The following is a 7,978-nucleotide window of genomic DNA, read 5'->3' on the forward strand; positions in this document are numbered from 1 at the left end:
AGGAAACAATTAGAAAAAAAAACAGTACAATGCTCACCTTTCTATACACCGATCAGCCATAACATTATGACCACCCACCTAAGATTAAGTATGGCCCCCTTTTGCTAAAACAGCCCTGACCCATTGAGGCATGGACACCAAAGTAACATCCACATGAATGGCAGGACCCAAGGTTTCCCAGCAGAACATTGCCCAAAGCATCACTCAAATGAATGGCCTGCCGTGCCTGTGCAAAAAAATCCAACACCTTCACCTGTGGATAGATGATTAGATGCTTACCCTCACATGTGGACCTCTTAACCCCTTACAGCATGCACCTCATGGTCCTTTAAGGTATTTCAGATGCTGGGGGTGGGGTTTCTGATCATGTGACCGCCGTGATTAGCTGTTGCAGTGGTTAAATGTTCGGAAAGCTCCCAAGGGAGCTTTCTGGTACCTGTTAGCTACCATGCAGGGAGCATGTTTTCAGCACAGTAAGTTGTTTCAACAGGGCCATATATATACAGCCACTCTGCGTTAATGCCCACCCACCGAGCGGCTGCATATATGCGTGTAGCTGGCGTCAAGGGGTTAAGCTACAGAAGGTCTAAAGCCCCATACACACTATCAGTTTTCCTGACGGTTTTCTCATCAGGTTTACCAAAACCATGTAGTGCAAGGGCCTGCCTGATTGCATACAAATTGAAACTCTTGAGGTTTGACCTCATATTAGATGGTTTTGGTAAACCTGAAGAGAAAACCGTCAGGAAAACTGATAGTGTGTATGGGGCTTTAGAAGCATATTTGAGTAGAGCATCATGTTCTATAACTCCTATTTATTTCTATTAAATATGGATACCCTATTTCCTAGTACGGTACCTAAAATTAAAACCCACATAATACGTATATATTTATAATATTGAGGGTGGGACCACCTCAAATCCTTTACAGTAATATGTGTGTAATATAAAATATATTTTTAGTTATTTTCTTTTATTTATCATATAAGTCCGTTAAAATAAATGAATGCCTATTAGAAAATGTATTTATATTACTAAAACCTGCTAAAAAATGTAATACAATAATAATATCAATCTAAAACCTATATGAAGGTTCAACAATAGTAGGAAAACGGGAGTTCACCGTAAAAATAATTTTTAACCTTAGATTGATGCTCATTTTGTCTAGGGGAATCGGCTAGTTTTTTTTTTCGAACCTGTACTTACCGTTTTAGAGAGCGATCTTCTCCGCCGCTTCCGGGTATGGTGTTCGGGACTGGGCGTTCCTATTTTGATTGACAGTCTTCCGAAAGGCTTCCGACGGTCGCATCCATCACGTCACGAGTAGCCGAAAGAAGCCGAAAGTCGGTGCAGCTCTATACGGCGCCTGCGCACCGACGTTGGGCTACTTTCGGAAAATCTCGACGCGATGGATGCGACCGTCGGAAGCCTTTCGGAAGACTGTCAATCAAAATAGGAACGCCCAGTCCCGCAGCCCATACCCGGAAGCGGCGGAGAAGATCGCTCTCTAAAAAGGTAAGTACAGCTTTGATTTTAAAAAAACTAGCCGATTCCCCTAGACAAAATGAGCATCAATCTAAAATTAAAAATTGCAGATTCCGGGTGAACCTCCACTTTAAGTATTACTGATGAAACTATTAAAATCAAACATTGAGGCCCCTTGGTAATAATGTCCTTAATTTATAAATACACCAGGACTCTCTCTGGCTTAAAAATTCAAAGTGTAGCGCTTGTGAAGGTGAAATAAATGAAATTAACCTTCAAATAACACAGAATAAAATACAGGTGTGATAGTCATGATGTACTCTTACTCTCCAAAGTGGACCCAGCTCACCGTACGTCGGTGGATCACCAGCGCTTTAGTCACACCAAGAATGGATCCGTAGGACACCTCCTCCCTCCACTGGAAAGGCGAATCGATGTAACAGAGCAACTCCTGCTGCATCAAATTCAGGTGTATGGCCACCGAGATGTATCAAGCTAGGATTCCACCAGACTTAAGGGGCATATAAAAAGGACAAAAAAGCCTCCACATAGTGTAAATCCAAACAACTGGCAAGCTTTATTTAAAAATTTGCCAAACAAAAAACTCCAAAGAAAAAGCAATCATTTAAAAATCATATCAAAGTAGAAAATATAAAAATGTCCAAAAAAGTACAAAGAGCAGAGAGGGTATGTATTGCGTGGTATAGGCAGCTGGTGCTGGTGTACAAATCCAATGCGTTTCGTCTAAAAATACATCGACTAGGGTGTACTCTCTCTGGCTTAGCCTCTTAAAAAACAATTATCTCCCCTCCAAAGTTTGACTTTTTTACAATTTTGGGGGTAGACAAAGTATGGTCCTTATTGTGGTGTAATCTAAAGTGATTTGAAACATTGTTTTTTTATAACCCCTTTTACTGTTGTACACGTGTTCACTGGGTCTCACAGCTAGTGTACAGAAGGTTCTTCCAATGTACTGGAGTCCACACAGGCATTCCAGCATACAAATAACTAGGGTTGTCCCGATACCGATACTAGTATCGGTATCGGGACCGATTCCGAGTATTTGCAGGAGTACTCGTACTCCCGCAAATACCCCCGATACCCAAATAGAATACTTCCCCCCCGCCGCCGCCGTCAACGTCGCCGTTACGCCGCAACCTGTGTAATACGCGCCGGGAACATTACAGCTTTGAATAGCTGTAATGATTCGCGCCGCGCATAGACACTCCCCCATGCTTGGGTAAACTGTCCAATCCTGAGCGAGGGGGAGTGTCTATACGCAGCGTGGCGCCAATCATTACAGCTATTCTAAGCTGTAATGTTCCCGGCGCGTATTACACAGTCGGTGGCAGCGGGGATGCAGGTAAGCGGGATATGGGGGGAGACATGGCTACATGGGGGGATACATGGCTACATGGGGGGATACATGGCTGCATGGGGGGATACATGGCTGCATGGGGGGGGAGACATGGCTGCATGGGGGGGGAGACATGGCTGCATGGGGGGAGACATGGCTGCATGGGGGGATACATGGCTGCATGGGGGGAGACATGGCTGCATGAGGGGAGACATGGCTGCATGGGGGGATACATGGCTGCATGGGGGGAGACATGGCTGCATGGGGGTGGCTGCATGGGGGGAGACATGGCTGCATGGGGGGGATACATGGCTGCATGGGGGGAGACATGGCTGCATGGGGGGAGACATGGCTGCAGTGGGGGATACATGGCTGCATGGGGGTGGCTGCATGGGGGGAGACATGGCTGCATGGGGGGATACATGGCTGCATGGGGGGAGACATGGCTGGATATGGGGGGGACATGGCTGGATATGGGGGGAGACATGGCTGCATATGGGGGGACATGGCTGGATATGGGGGGACATGGCTGGATATGGGGGGACATAGCTGGATATGGGGGAGACATGGCTGCATATGGGGGGGACATGGCTGCATCTGGGGGGACATGGCTGCATCTGGGGGGGACATGGCTGCATCTGGGGGGGGACATGGCTGGATCTGGGGGGGACATGGCTGGATCTGGGGGGGACATGGCTGCATCTGGGGGGGACATGGCTGCATCTGGGGGGGACATGGCTGGATATGGGGGGGACATGGCTGCATCTGGGGGGACATGGCTGCATCTGGGGGGACATGGCTGCATCTGTGGGGGGACATGGCTGGATATGTGGGGGGACATGGCTGCATTTGGGGACACATTTAAAAAAAGTATCGGTATTCGGTATCGGTGAGTACTTGAAAAAAAGTATCGGTACTTGTACTCAGTCCTAAAAAAGTGGTATCGGGACAACCCTACAAATAACTCCTTCTGACCCACATGAGATAAAATCCTTAATTTTCTGATCCTCTTTGGTGATGATTATTATAAACTCTTTTAGAGAGAGCGATCTATGAGGCGTGGTAAGATGTATAATGGTGGATGCGCTTGTTTATCAAATGGAATTGCCTGTATTTTAATTTTAACATATAAGTGCTATTTTTGGGCTTAATAAATTGTATAAAAATGGAGAGCACAAGATGTCCCTATTTTTTTCATTTCATTTATGAGGTAAAGCAATTAATTCTGGAGACACTGAGTAATGAGAAAGAAGTGTTCTCCAATGAAGTGTCATAGTGGATTTATCATCCATTGCTGTGGCTTGGCTGTGATCTGATGCTCTCCTGAACCACTCTACTTTAGATCTCCTGTAGCTTAAGAGGTCCATGTGTAAAGGTAAGTGTCTAATCATCTTAGCGCAGGTGAAGGTGTTAGAATTTTAATGGTGATATTTTTAATTGAAAAAGTAATTCTGACTTATCACTGTAATACCTATTTGGCTTTCTAAATAAGCATATCATTATTTTTTTTGGACTATTATTTTCCAATAGGTTCACAATAAAAAAATCTATTAAATATATATGTATTTATTACTATACGCATCATTCAGGATATTATTTATTGCTTGTATTAGACATGATTGTTCCCGTTCGTAACGAATGGATTTTCGTACGAACTTGTTAGTATTTGTACATTCGGATCAATTTGAACATCCGAAAAGCTGAAAGAACCAAAATACGAAAATTACGGAATTACGAATAAGCAAAATAACGAACAAGTGAAAATACGAATGTACGATTGCACAGTCTTACCAAAATACGAAACACCGGAACAGCAAAAGAGCGAAAATGACATCTATAACGAACGATTTGCATTCCTTATTTTAAATCCTTTGTCTGTTCCTATTTTTATTTGTATGTTCGTATTTTTATTCGTGTGTTTTGTAAATCCGTTTCTTTGTCTGTTCGTAAATTTGTGTACTCGTGACGTTCTTTCGAATGGACATTGGGCAGTGTAGTTAGTGAGTGATGTATCTTAGTTAATATCTTAGCCAATCGGCTTATCTCTTTTGTGCTGAGTCACATTGGACAGTGTAAAGCCTCGTACACACGATCGGACTTCAAACAAACTTTTCTGTGGATTTTTGTCCGAAGGGAGTTGGTCAGACTTTCGAAACCGAAAAAGTTTGCCCGATGGAGCGTACACACGGATTTTTTGGAAAACGCTAATTTTGAAGTTTGTTGGCAAAAAGTCTGTGTACGGGGCTTAAGAGAAAGTCTATCTTAATATGGATTACCCGCGTGTTGAGATGTATTTACGAAAGCACAAAATTACGAATCCATTAAACGAAAATGATTATCTAACAAAATTACGAATTTCGAATCAACGAAAATAAATTTGACAGAATTATGAATCATTCAGTATAAATGAAAATAAAACTGTTACGAAAATACGAACGGGTCCAAATAGGAAAACTTGCGTCTTACGAAATATGAACGGGTCCACATGTCTAGATTGTATTATTATTATTATTACTATTCAGTTATTGTATCACAGGGATGAAGATACTTATTATGTTTATGGTAAAAAGGTGAGCACTGCACTGTTTTTTCCAATTGTTTGTTGTTTGCTTATACACGTTAGTCAAAAGGTGTGAAACACATTTTTGCTAACAAGCTCCCATTAGTGTTTAGTGATTTTAACTGGGTATAATATATTTATTTATTTTTTATTTCAGGTACTTATATAGTGGTGTCAATTTACGCAGTGCTTTACATATACATTATACATTCACATCAGTCTCTGCCTTCAAGAAGCTTACAAGCTAAGGTCCCTACCACATTCATACTAGGGCCAATTTAGACAGGTTCCGATTAACCTACCAGCATATGTTTAGAGTGTTGGAGGAAACCAGAGGACCTGGAGGAAACCCACGCAGGCACAGGGAGAACATGCAAACTCCAGGCAGATGGTGTCGTGGTTGGGATTCGAACCTGCGACCCTTTTTGCTGCTAGGTAAAAATTTGAACCACTACACCACTGTGCTGCCCACATATTGAATACATAGGGGCAGATCCACAGAGATCTGCACCCGCGCAGCGTATCAGAGATACGCTACGCCGCCGTACCATACCTGTCTTTAGTTTGAATCCAGGAAGATTTCTAGCCGTAAGTTACGGTGACGTAGTGTATCTCTGGAGGCGGAATTTAAATCGGCGATTAGGGGGGTGTGTTTCATTTAAATGAAGCGCGTCCCCGCGCCGAATGAACTGCGCATGCGTCATCCCGAAATTTCCCGCCGTGCATTGGGCTAAATGACGTCGCTAGGACGTCATATTTTTTAACTTAGACATGAATTACGTACATTCCGATTCACAGACGACTTACGCAAAAAAAAAAAAAAAGAATTATAAAAAATTCAAATTAAACGCGGGAACGCCGGCCATACTTAACATAGCAAGTCTAACTATACGCCGCAAAATACCAGCTTTAACTATACGCCGGAAAAAGCCGACTACAGACGACGTAAGAGAATGCGACGGCCGAGCGTTCGTGGATCGTCGGAAATAGCTAATTTACATACCCGACGCGGAAAACGACGAGAACTCCACCCAGAAGTATTGCATCTACGATCCGAAGGCGTACGAAGCCATACGCCTGTCGGATCTAACCCAGATGCCGTCGTATCTTGGTTTGAGGATTCAAACTAAAGATACGACGCGGGAAATTTGAAAGTACGCTGGCGTATCAGTAGATACGCCGGCGTACTCTGTCTGTGGATCTGCCCCATCGTTTGTTTGTTTTTTGCAGATTTATATTTTTCTCTGTTCTAAAGAAATTGCTCTTTATTTCAACATGACCTTTCCCTAAACATGTTTCTAAATTAAGAACTCAACATTCATTATGCACCACCTGGCACCATCAGGCGCAAGGGAATGGGCCTAATACAGTATTTCACAAAACATAATGCTCGGAATACTTCAAATATGTTATAATGAGGAAAGCTTCAGTATTTAGATGGCATTATACCTAAGAGCATCTCACCAAAAATAACACTCCTTCTGAAGGGGATGTCTCAAGTGCAACATATATCACAGTGTTGTAGTGAGAAAACATTCTGTACTTTGGACAGAGATGAGTCCAAGACAGTATCTCACCAAATATGAGCACTTTTGCAGAAAATGATTAATGACTTGTGTTTCAATGTTGTAATGAGAAAACCTGCACTAATTTAGAAAGGGATGAACCTAAGATAGTATCTAATGAAGATTGCACACCTACTGCCGCAGATGCCTGAAAAGTGAAGTGTATTCATTGTAACACCCCCCCCAAGTGCAATACCAGTGCAAGAATATAAAGACATGAACAATTGAGAAATAACCTAGGATAATTTCAGCATGACAATACCATCCTTACAGGAGACCCACGGCGATGTTAACATACTCACATCACTGGCCACAGCCGGACTGATGTCTGAGTATTCAACATGGTTGCCAGCACAGGCGGATATCATCTCCATTCCTCACTTTAAGGAATCAACTCAACTTATGACTAACTATGACAGCTTCAAGTGTAGATGAGTCAGTCATCCAACCATGCCATACCTTTTGATTTTTTTTGGGACAACCTCTATTTTGGTACATGGCTTTATAGAGAGGCAATGCCTTATTGATTAGGGTCTTCCAATTGGTCAATGAGAGTGCCTGAGCTTTCTTCCAATATAAAAGTATCGCTTTACATGTGTAAAACAGCGTGATAGATAGTAAAGTCCTCTGCCCACTAAGGGGTGCTCATTCCACCACCAGACCAAGCAAACGCACAGCAATAGTCAAGGGCAATTTAAGAGCTGTAATTTCATAAAGAGCACAGACCACAGCCTTCCAAAAGAGCTGTATGAGTGGGCATTGCCAAAATATAAGTTCAAATCCTGCCAGGGAATGCCAGAAACACCAATAGTCCACCAAATCAGAAGCATAGATCCTGGCAAGGCTGGCCAGGTGTCAGGTCACCTGAATCCAGGTGACAGATGTACCCCGTTGGGGTCAGGAGTGCATCGAATGATAGTGGACTCTACAGCTGACTGCTGCGGGTGGAGCTCTAGGTGATTCAGGAGAGCAGGTATTCTGGAGGCCCAACACGGATCACACTGGGAGCTAG

This window comes from Rana temporaria, chromosome 1 (genome assembly GCF_905171775.1).
Source record: "Rana temporaria chromosome 1, aRanTem1.1, whole genome shotgun sequence".
Classification (NCBI taxonomy): domain Eukaryota; kingdom Metazoa; phylum Chordata; class Amphibia; order Anura; family Ranidae; genus Rana; species Rana temporaria.